The sequence below is a fragment of the Ambystoma mexicanum genome, chromosome 6q (genome assembly GCF_040938575.1).
Source record: "Ambystoma mexicanum isolate Mex_15411 chromosome 6q, UKY_AmexF1_1, whole genome shotgun sequence".
NCBI classification, from domain to species: Eukaryota; Metazoa; Chordata; class Amphibia; order Caudata; family Ambystomatidae; genus Ambystoma; species Ambystoma mexicanum.
Genome location: NC_090937.1, coordinates 869817543 through 869830095, shown reverse-complemented (window position 1 = coordinate 869830095; position 12553 = coordinate 869817543). Strand labels below are relative to the sequence as shown.

Here is a 12553-nt window from a genome sequence, read left to right as displayed (position 1 = left end):
TGAAGGATGGGCAGAGGTTCACTGATGAGGTGGTGGGGACGTGAGATAGTGTGGCGTGTGAGCTGAAGTTGGGAGGAGGAGAGAAGGAGGGAACAGGTCGTAGAGGTAGAAGGGTAGACAAGGAGTCCCATATTTTGTTGATTTTAGTGGAGAAGATGGAGGCAAAGCCATCGGTGCAGAGGAATGGAGCAGTTCTTAGAGGGGATAACATAGCATAGGAGGTCATGGATAGTTTGTGACAGTGCAAACAGACAAAGGAAACACGATTGGTGTAATAGGAGGATTTACCTGTGTTGAGAGCTGTGTGCAAGGTCAGCAGAGGATCTTTTTAGGCAAAGAGAAGAATGGGGAATCGGTCTTTACACAGGGGCATAAGCAGTGAATGATTGTTGTCCTTATCCAGCTGGGTGACTGTGGAAACCCATGATAGAGGACATGTGTGAGAGGAGGTGAAGGAATTGGCAGGGTAGCGATCATTGAAGGGGGGAGTCAATGCAACGTTTGGTAAATGTGAGTCCAATGCAGTGCGCCAGTGAAGGAGAGAGAGCTTGGTGATGTTGGTTTGTTCGAGGTAGGGGACCATGGAGCCCAGTTTGCATTTATGTTTGGCAAGAGATGAGGGAGCGGTATGGGAGAATGGTAATGGAATAGGGAGGGATCAATTAAGGGAGCTGGCAGCACCAGGGTAGACAATAGGACATTTAGATCAAAAGAGTGGCCTTTAATGTAGACTGGAAAGTTATGATGGTTGACAAGTGATTTACCAGAAAGGTTGGAGTCAAGTTAGAGCGGTTGGGCCGTAGTCATATTTGGAGACGTTGAGGTAATCCATTATGATAGTAGGGACATCAGATTGGAGCATATTGAGAAAGAGGTCAAGATCAGAGAAGAAGAGGTCGAAGGTGACCGTTGGGCGGTAGATGTTAAGGATAGTAAGAAGAGTGGGAGCAAGGGGTTTCACTGAGATATACCCAAAGGTACAGAATAAAATATGAGAGGGAAAGGGGTGCTGATGGTGAGAACCTACTGAAGATGAGACCAACTCCACTACCTTTTTGGTGAGAAAGAGGCAAGGTGGTGTTAAAGGCTGCCAGAGTTGCAGTGTCATTAAGGGGTCCAGCACCACGAGGTTTGGATGAATGGAGTCTAAATGATTCAGGCGAAAGGAGGATTTTACGCAGAGGGATTGGCCATTCCAGAGAGCCATGGTAAGATCAGCAGGGGGAGCAGAGGTGCAGGAGATAGTTGCTGGAGTAGATGCAGTGAATCAGGTACGCCAGATGAGGTTGGAGCGAGTGGGATGGCAGAGAGAGTTGTGGCCTAAGTTGCTTTTGGGAGGATAGTGAAGAATGGGGATGGATAGACAGAGGGCAGACAGAGGGAGGGGTCTGGGGGAGTGAAGACAAGACAGGAAAAGGAAGGTCGACAGCATGGTAGGCAATGAGTGATGGGGAGTTTGCAGAGTGTGTCTGTCTGTAGGTACACATAGATTTAGATTGCATCAGCCATTAAAAGTGCAATATCTATGTTTGTCCTTTTTTATGTGAGAGGAGTATGTCTAAAAAGTGATTTTCACATGCATGTTCTAAGAGACAATGCAGGTTCATATTATCATTATATTTATACATTCCATACACTATTAAAACATATGCAACAGAGACTTTATAGCAGACCTAGAACTTATTCCCAGCTGGAAAAGAGGTTGCGAAAACAAATATAGATAACAGGTATGATCAATTTGTTCAGTTGCATGCAGGTTACACAAGGATAACAGTTACAGTCACTGAACCTGCTGCGCTACCTTTACAGCTTTTTGCCTCACAGCTCAGCACTCGACTTTTAAAGAACTCAAAATTAGGTGTTGATCCCCTAACCATGACCAGTATCAGGGTACTTCCTGGGGCCATGTCCGGTGGATTTAGGCCTGGATCGTGCCCCAAACACCTCTAAGGCATCCCATATTCAAGCTTTTGTAGATGCTGCCTGCATCCCAACATTACTCATTATATGTTACACTGAATGCTGGCTACAGAAATGTGTTTTGGGCAAAAGCACATTATTCCCATATAAATGTTGTCAAACTTGTTTAACTTTGTGCGGAGTAATTCCCTCATTATATATCAAAAGGAAGTCACAATACCTGTTTTATTTGAAAATATATATAAAAAATGAACACTGTTTTGTTTGCCTGCTGAACAAAGGGAATCCCAGATGGAATGTATTCAAACAATATTTGTTACCTTTCCCAAAGCATACATACGTGCTACCTATTCATAAACACCATACGCCATGTCACAGGGTTCAGACTAACCATTCCGAATAAGTACCACTATATCGTTATGCCATCATTTTCAAACCATATTCATAAGAAATGTATTACCTTTTTTACAAAGCAACATGAGATGTAAAACATGTTAACGTTTTCACACGCAATCAACACAGTTAAGACAGGTTATCAATAATTTGAACACACCGATAATCAATATTACTCAGAATTAATTAGATTTAAAATCATTCATCATAAAGAATATATAATGAGTTTCTAGTTGTCTGGTCTTCTTTAGTCGGTAGTGTTTTCTTGACTCTCTTAAGGAGCTGCAACACAGGCATTTTACCGATTCATAAAATCCCTCCTGTGTACTGTACATGCATTAATATTGATGAAATCACATCTATTGTTAGTAGAGCAAGTAATTCAATTCACTTTGTAATGTATAATACACAAATAGGCGTCCCATATCAGCAGTTGACGGCAACATCTTAATGTTCTGCCTAAACCCACTACCGCATCAGTAGCCTGATCTGTGGCAATCGCTTTACCCGAGGCACAGAGCAGGTTTGAAGGTCACAAGATGCCCACTTGACAGCTGCTGAGACATCTAAGTCCCTGCGGGGCAGAGGCAGCATTTATGATATGCCACCAAGTCCCCAAAACCATGGTGATCATGGGTCGCACGTGCTGGTGGCAGAGTAAACTCTAAATAAAAGCTATGCCTACGTTTTGGCATAGTGCATGGGGCTACTTATGATGACAACCGTCACATTCCAATTTATATTGCACATGTGTCAGCTTCTGTGAACCAGCTCGGCTATGGGAGGTGATGTATATTCGACAACGACCTGCATCACTGATGAGCCGCCGTTCTACTGCAAAAGCACCCACATTCACTGGTGCTCGATGCCCGCTTTCTGCCTGGGCCTCCATGATCCTACATGCCCAAACTGAGCCTGATCAGCTCTCATCTTTGTTTGACACCGTGTTTTTCTGCATCACTCCAACTCTGAACTGCCTCCACTGTTCACTTTGACCCTTAAGACTGATTAGGTCATGATTGCTCCTGGGTTCTACAGGATGTCCTTTTTATAGTAGTACCTTCCCTACCACTTCTGAAACCAATGTCAGAGAGCTACATTCTCCAGTTTGTAACATCTTTCTTCCTTTGGGGTGGGTTTTTGTATACTAATCTCTTTTCGTTCTACGTGTGGACGGTGTGTTGAATTACAGAGTTTATATTTTGGACTGTGATACTGAGTTGTTTGGGCCACTACTGGTTCACCTTCAGACCCTTCTTGAGAGTAGAGCCTTCCCTCAGCCCACTTTACCACAAAAGACGAAGGAAGTATATCTCTTAACTGTCCCTTTATGATTGCGTTGTGTTTTAGTTTGTTGGCTGAGTGTGCCCTTTCGCACCCTACTCATCCTTGTACTCCTACGAAGTGGAATCAGCTTCATCACACAATGCCTTTCAGTGACTGTGCCAGTGATATGAAAGAATGACATTACAAATGAACCTCTCCAAATACTGTCAACATTGTGCAACCAGTGACAGTATGCACATATACACTTTACACAAGTGCCAGGGGAAGCGCTTTAGGACTAAACAGTCCAGCACAATGTTGGTCTGAACTTCATGTCCTTTCCCCACGGTGGCTCGCATCCACTTCATGTTGTGCACTGTCACTGGGATCTTACCTATTCCCAGGAATTGGAATATTAGGTTTGGTTGTATTTATGTGAAAGATGCATAACATTTCTACGATGTGAGAACGAGTCTCTGGTGAGTAGTGCAGGTATCGACCAGAATAATCGAGACATCCGAATCTGCTCTTCAACACACCGAGGTGCATGTTGTGGTGTGCCCGGTTTGCACACAGGAGGCATTGTGCCAACCTTCTGCAGCATTCTGAAGATGTAATATTGTGGCTGTTAATCAAGGTAGGAGGGGATCAAGTGTCAGGCGATTGGCAAGGGCAATGCATAGACACGTGCACTGCTTTATCACCACATGCGGTTTGCCACAGCGAGTAATCACTCAAGTGAAAGCAACTCTCAGCAGGCACTCTTGTTTAGAAACCATCTATACCCCATTGTAAAAGTCAGTATAGCAAACATTCCCCCGCCAAGAAGCTAATTTCCTTTATGTGGAAGTGTAGACATCACATGTGGTATGCTACTACTACTACTCTGGAGAAGACATGAGTCATGCATAGGGACCTCAGCGTTGCAAGGAAGGATGGTACGGCCCAATGAACAAGTCATCAGTATGCTGAATACTGTAAGCTGCATATGTTGAAAGATCAAGAGCAACTCTCCCTCCACAAATACTTTCCCTCTCAAGCTCTTTGCTCCTCCGCCTCCAACTCCCTCAGGGTAAGTCGTTTTTCTGAGAAATGTGCTGGGGGTAGATCTCTGACTTCGGCTGGGACCTCCCTCTGGAACAGCCTCCCTGCCACTCTGAAACATGAGGGGATCCATTATGGTTCCGGAAGCACATCAAGACCTCCCTCTTTGCTTCTGCCTTCTCTCCAACTCTCCCCTGTTGATCTGCTCTGCTTAGGCATCATGTACCTGGTTACCCTCTGATTTCGGGCCCAGGTACTTGCTCTCCCTGCTATGTACCTGCACTGCCTCCTGGCAACCCTTGCACTTTGGGTCTGTATCTGTCCCCTGCATTTCCCCCCTTTCCTTGCACTTATCAGACACCCTTGGTCTGTGCCTTAAACCTAGCACTTGCCACTTTCTGGCTGCATTACCACTTGTTGTTTTTCATTCCTATGCTCAGCACTTTCTCTTCCCCCCTCGCCCACTGCACTTCCCCCCTTCCCTCTCCTCTGCACTTGCACGTTCTCAATTTCACTGGGCCTTGTAAGATCGTTGTTTTTGTTCTCCCTTGTTCCCCTCCCTTGCCTCGTTGCGCTCTGAAACACATGTGTGTGAGCGCGATACAAATAAAATATATTGCCTTACAAAAGAAAGACTGCTTCGAAAGAACATAGTCTTCCCCTTTAAAGCACAGAGATAGTTTAAAGAGTGTCATTTTGATTTGGAGGTGCAGGTTGTGGTTGGGAATGGTCAAAGGTACTAGAATGGCAATTAGTGGTCAATGAGTGGATAAATATCCAAACAATGCACATAGCATGTGTGCCCCTTCTCACATCCCATCTATCTCCTAGCTTCACTTCACATGCCAACAGGTGCAGCCTGTAGGCAATGCTTAAAGCACCTCTGAATTGCCAACATTTCATTCCAGAGGTCTCAAGTTTCAATTGGTTATGCGTGAGAATTTAATTGAGTCCTGTTTTTTCCCTTTTGTATCCTTGGACTTGCAGTCTTTTCTTTCCCATTTGAAATTTGGGAAAAAAACAAGTCCCAGAATTCCAAGCAAAACAGGACTAGATGGCCTTCTCACACCTCACTCGTGGCCATTGCAAACTTGAGAGCTCTCAGCCTCCCTGCAACTTTAAGAGAGTGAAACATATGAACCTGCAATATCAGTGAGCTCAAATGTACTTCAAGAAAACATTTTGACTTGCCTCCATCTCCAAAACAATATTTTGGATGGTATATTGTGATTTGCCTGTAGCCATTTTCCCCTCCATCCACCCACTCCATTCTCTAAAACAGGGTCAACTGAAAATAGAAATAGTTGCTGTAGATATTTCAGGACAAGTTATGGAAAATTTAAGGATGTGACACAAAATGGTAAGGTGCTCACGGTATTAACTGTATACATGATGAGAAATGTTAAATTCTGCGGATATTTACTAAGGATTATTGTTTAATTTTTGGTCCCAAACTGTCTTTGTTAAAGCATTCGATTGATATGTATGTGTATAGTTTTCGTGCACCATGCACTCTGTATGTTGTGAAAATGAAATCAATAAAAACCAGTCAAGATGAAGTCAAGGTCAAGATTTAAATTCAGAAACACGTTTTAAAAAATCAAACACACAAACTTTGAAATAACAAGAGGGGGTTGCAGTAGAGTGCCCCCCTCCACCCATGTTGGGCGAGGAATTGTGATTGCAGAGTGGTTTCATCGAGGAAGGTGCTGTGTGCTAACATCAGGCATGGCAGTGCTGGGTTAGGAAGAGACGGAGCCCAGGTAGATGGGTCATGCTCTTCACGCTGCTTTCTTGATATTTCTTTGGAGGGTCCTGCCACGCCACAGCACATTGAAATTGAGGGAGAAGGAGGGGCCACAAGCGCATGGTCAAAATTCCTGAGAGATCAGATTTGACTGGCAGCGTATGCATATGGAGTTTGGGGTGCTGGGACCTCCCTTGGGGTACTTTCCCATTTGAAACACACTGCCCACAGAACCGGCTTTTCCTACAAGCCCCACAGCTTCACTATCTAGCTAGCACCTAGCCATCAGCTAGCTAGCCCACAAAGCAGCTTACATGACATCACACCCGAGGCTACACTCAGCCACACCTAGATATGCCTTTCCAACATTCAGCACTCCTATCAAGATCGTTTGAGATTCATAGGGATCACTGGCCATTGTGATGGCCATACAGTCGATGACTCCTCGATTTCACGACAAGCCAAGTAGGGAGGAGACAGGGTAGTGTCTTCTTACTCTGCAGCCATCAACAAAATCCTTTCAGTAAAGCAAAATTAAGATCACAATGGAGTCAACAGTGCCTGTGCTCATCTCAAGGTTGTTCCTCAGCAGTTAATTTGATTTAGGAATACATCAGTTGACAGCTGGGCTTGGGGACCATGTTTTGGATGTGAAAGCCATGGACCTGTATGGCCAGCATCATCATCCCAGACTTTGACTTTGCCTTTCGCAACTTACAAGGATGCTATTCATCGACTGATTGCAACAGCTGGCTGCTACCCTATAATGCTTTTTCCCACTTCTAATACTTCCTTCAATTTCTGATGTTTCTGCCCTTTCTGATGTTTTAGCAATTGCCTTGGAAGAACTTCCAAGGTCATTTCCCCGGCACACTCTCAATCTAGTGTGCCCTAAGCAGGACTCGTAAGAATACATAGGATATTTATTGGTTTTTAGTAGGTTTTACATCAAAAAGATAAACAATCCGTGATATGAAAGGATATAGAGCATATGGGAAAAAGCTTCAAATGTGAGGTTTTAGTTAGGTCAAAAACCCTTCTTCAGGAGTGAACCCCAAATCTTTCCAACATCTCCCATATTCATAAATATTTATCGTTTTGTTGGAAAAACATAATGTATACCCATAAATATCCTGCGTTTTCTTAGTAATGTTGTTTTGGGCACAGTAGATTGAGGTAGTGCAGGGGCAATGACATTGGAAGTTCTTCCAAGGCAATTTCTAATACATTGTTTATACAACCAAGCACCAAGGGGTAATTATTCCCCCTGCACCTATTAAAGTGTTTTCCTGTTATGTCATTTAAGTGCCATTTAAACACACATCCTTGTGCCCACACTAGATACATTTTTTCTTTCTGATGTTTTGCCAAGGGATGCCCCCCCCCTTTCCTGATGCTCTGCCCATTTTAATGTGCTTCTCAGATTGATGCTTTGCCCGGAAGCTTGTTTTGTATTTTGTATTCCGTCAACACCTCCCGCAGTGTTGATGTCTAACCAAGTTATGATGCCTAACCTATGTTTTGATGCATAACAATGAAATGCAACATTTATTTTCTCCCATTCTCTGCCCGAAAGGTCCCCCGGCTGAGAGTGTTTAAATATCACTCTGAAACTCTCACTTGCTGAACCTGAACAAGTATGAACCATTGATTATAGGTCTTTTTAATTGACTGTCATGATGTAACACTTCCTGTATTTCATTGACAGTGTTCCCTTTAGTTATGTGGGCTGAAAAATAACAGGTTCCATACATTCATTATTGTATTTTGACACACGTTTTCTCACAATGTGAGGGACACTGTTTCAATGAGTGAGTGCAACTGGAAGAAAGATCTGTGGTTAAGGAGCAAGCGGAGATTAGGGGTTTGAGATGCTGTGAGTATTGCTTTCACGGAGTGATGCGTGTTGTGCATTCGTCCACCTCTGAAGTATAAATGTCAATTTTTGTAAACCAAAAGGAATAGGGTCAATATCTTAAAAAACATTTTATTTTGCATGTGCAACCAATTAATGGGTCATAGAATTGTGGAGTGGGGGGGGGGGGAGGCAGAAGCACTAATAAATGGCAGACAGTTCAACTTTGCGCAATGCATAGACAATTGAGATCATTGTCTGGGGACCAATATACGATGATTTGCATTAATTCAAATATACATATATGTCACTGGAAATAGGTTTTCATTGAGCCTGTAAAACCATTAAAGGTAGTACAAATGGGATCCAATCAATGTATCATTACAGCAGCATAGACATACCCTGGAGGGGCAGGGGCGTTCCTCAAAGGCTGTGGTTGAAAAGGTATACATTCAGCTATATGCCCATAATCTCGACTAGATCAAAAATCATTATTTCTTGTGCAATCTGACTATGCCCCCTCCAATATCCTCTGAACAGGCTCCTGATATGGTAGCACACAAGGTAATGGGTTGGGGACAAGTCGCATTCTAATGATGTGCGGGCCAATTCTTCAGAGGTTTGTTTATATTTAGCAATGACTTTCATGACTCTGTTCAGAGTGGCCCATTGGTGCTCTAATATATTGTAGGAAAATATGTGATCGGTATCCTTATGTATTTCACCACCCTCAAAACAGTAGCAGTTGAGGTCTTATATTTGTTGGCAAAACCCTTGCCACAAAAAACATTCCCACCAAGCTCAAGGATAGTAGCAACATTGGTCCACATGCGGAGGGGTGTATTGTTTCTCTGCCACTATGCAGCCTGTTGAAAATGTGAAAGCCAGTGAAGGTTTTCAAGATTTAATATGGACGATGCAGCATAGTATGGTTTTGAGTGTTATGTTATGTTACGTTTTCTTATACCGCACACCATTACTATTGGCACAGTCTCCAGGCGCTCACGTGGTTCTGCAAGAAAGTGGGTTGGGGAGTTAGTGAAGGAGGAGGGAGTAGGATCAAGGTTGAGCTTCTCCCCAGACTTCAGTCTTTTAATGGAACTGTGTTAGTTTCCCATTGACATTAGCTTAAAAAATCTCATTCAGCTGTTCCTCATTTCGCGTGGTCTTAGAATTTTAACAGGGCTTTCGCTGTGTTGCTGCTAGAAGGGAAAGGCTCGTGGTCGCCAGCAATTGCATAGTGTCCATGCATTTGTGCATTTGGCTGGCGATGCAACTTCCGGAGCATACAAAGATATGACTGTTGCCGAGAGAATGGTAAGAACACATCATTAGTAATTAGCTACTGATGGGTAGAAACAGCCTCCATCAAAATGACAAGTGATGAACACACTAGTAACGGATATCACTGGGTTCTCCCAGCGGTATTAAAGACCTTATCTAAGGCTGACAGTAAATGATCACAGAACAGAAGGCCCGTCAAAATCTGCCTATCATCTTGGTAATGCCTGGGATACAAATTAGTTTAAAAAAGCACTATTCATAGGAAGGCCACTGGAAGAGCCAAAGAAAGACACTCAAGAGAAGACTTATTTTCTCAATGTATGTCCTGACTAGTTTTACTCCAGAGTCTTTGGCCATGGCTAGCTTGTGACAGCTAGTTGGACAATGTAGGAATCTTAGTGGTTCAAATATATCTTCATTAGACTCAACAGTTTTCCACATCTGATCCAAAAGTTAATATTTGTGGATCTACCACTAGCGGGCTTTCATGTATATAATGGGGAAACGACATAGATTGGTTCTATTGACAATTTCTTCAAATCTCAACAATAGAATGAAATGGTCTTCAGCAGAACATATTTTTAGTTTTTATTTTTACTTTAATTTTCAAGATGAATCATTTTGCACTAAACAGCTGAATCAGAGGCAATAGGGTTGTGGCAATCTGGTGTGAATTTATATGTTGGAAAAAGTTTTATGTTTTCATTTATATATATTTATATATTGCATAGATTGTTTTGATTGTGATATGCCTTCACAGAGCTGGCAGTAGTATTAACTGAGGCGCTGGTCTGTACGGCACCGCTGATGTATGTATGACAACGGTCCCTATCTGGGAATGGAGGGGGAGGGCAAGGGTTGCAGAGGGGCGGTCGTATAGGAACAGGGAAGGGGTGGGCGTATAAGAGGAGGGAGGGGGTGGAGCATGGGCGGGAGCCGTAAGAGCAGTGTGTCGCAGATCTGTAAGGTAAGTGAGGGTTGGGGGTAAACAGGGAGGCTCTCTTTCGAACTAAGAGAATGGGTAATGGGTGGGGTAATGGGGTTGAAGTGGAGCCCTCCCCATTCCAAAATAATGGAGACCGCAGGCCTCAGACCAGAAGGCAATAGTATTGCCTACAAATAAGCTGTGTTGTAGTTTTATTATCATAAAGTACATATGATTGTACCAATTCAAACATGTACACAAACATATTTTTCGTGATGATGTTAGTGAGTTTCAACTATTACATAACTGTCATTATTGACAGAAAGATACATTTGCAACCTTTGTAAATGTATCTTTCTGTCAATAATGTCAGTAATTATTACTAATAGTAGTGATAGTTGAAATTTACCTACTAACATCATCCCGGAAAACGTTTTTGTGTATACGTGTGAATCGGTACAATCGTATGCACTTATACTGTATGATAATAAACCTACAACACAGCTTATTTGTAGACAATACTATTGAATGTTGGCGCGCATGTCAAAGGTGAAACATAGTTAACTATGACACTCACATTTGTATCTGCAAGTATAGGAGGATCGATAGTGCCCATTGCTGGTGGACCAAAAGTATTATTCGAGACCGAAGTTGTGCCTCCAATCGCCAATAGCTCTGTCCTTTCTGAATTAAATCTCAACCAGTTCAGACCCATTCACTCACTTAGGAAAGAATGGCAGACCTGAAGTCTTTGTATTCCTCAGTGGTTTCATCACTGAGTCTGGCCAGGATTTGGGTATTGTGTCATAGGAATGGAATCTGAAGCCACGTGAATGGATGTTTCTAGCAATACGCTGCACATTGACATTGAAGAATGGCGAATCCTGTGGCACACCGCAGAGGGCAGGAGAGGATTTTGAGGCAAAAAGGTGGGATCATAACTTTCTGGATTCTTACCTTCACAAAGCATTGCAGCCAGGCACGAGCCTGGTTCTGCACTCTTGCCTCCCTCAGTCAGAGGAGGGTCTGGTGATTGAAGTTGTCGAACGCGGTCAATAAGTCTAAATATTTCAAGGCTGTGGTACGTCATGAGTGACCGCCAGATAAATATCATCAAATACCAAGAGAAGGACTGGTTAAGTACCCTTATCTGAGTGGAAGCCGGTTTACTGTGTGTCGAGGATACCAAATGATTCTACAAAGGATTGCACTGCCATAGTGACAGCTTGTTCTGTTACTTAGTGTTGAAGGGTAGTGGGGAGATGGGACAGCGAGTGCCAGGGTTGTTAGGATGCCAAGTACACTTCAAGTAGATGCACTGCCTTTGCCTGTTTAAAAGCATAAGGGACTACAACTGTTTGCAAAGAGGAGTTATCCAGGTGAGTAATGGCAGGTAATGATACACAAGCATTATTCTCAACTATTTTAACAGTATATGGATCAAGTGGGGATCCACTTTTAAAATGTCAAATATTCTGAAGGTGCTAAAGCTCTGAAAAGGGTCAACAGATTGAGATTTGAAGACGGCAACACATGGACTTATTTAGAATTAAAGGGGAAGAAACAACGTTTTAGGTCCAATACATTTTCTAATAGATTGAATTTTGTCAGGAAATAACAAGGCTGTATGAACCCACAATTCCTCTAATGGAATAATATTGGCAGCTCTAGCTGATGAGGAAAATAGTTTTCTAGATATTCCAAATACTTCCCTACAGGGATTAGGAGAGTTGATATTTCTATCAGAGAAGTAGTTGCAATTGCTCTAAGAAGTAGTTTGTTTATAAATTGTAAATTGATTTTCATAGGCCGATTTCACCTCAACATCATAATGCTACCACCATTTCCGTTCCAGTTCACAGGGAGCTGTTATATTTCCCACATCTGGGGAGTAAACCATTTAGCAGTCTTCATCACACGTTTTGCCAATGCGTCAGTCAAGGGGCAATGTGTCAATATGAGCTGCCAGCCACTTGAAAAATTGCTTCTATCCAGTGGCTAATTCAGATGACCAATCGGTGTATGGCGTGCTGACATGTGAAATGTCAAATGCGTTATCATCAATGGTTTTCCATTTCCTGTAAGTGACTGTAGGCTGTGCTGCAGTTGCCTTAGGAAT

General features: G+C 42.9%; 1 protein-coding gene across 1 annotated transcript in view; it reads right to left on the bottom strand.

Annotated features, from left to right (window-relative positions):
• Positions 1–12553, bottom strand: part of ANXA10 (annexin A10) — a 330211-nt gene that overhangs the window by 36425 nt on the left and 281233 nt on the right. The window lies entirely within an intron of this gene.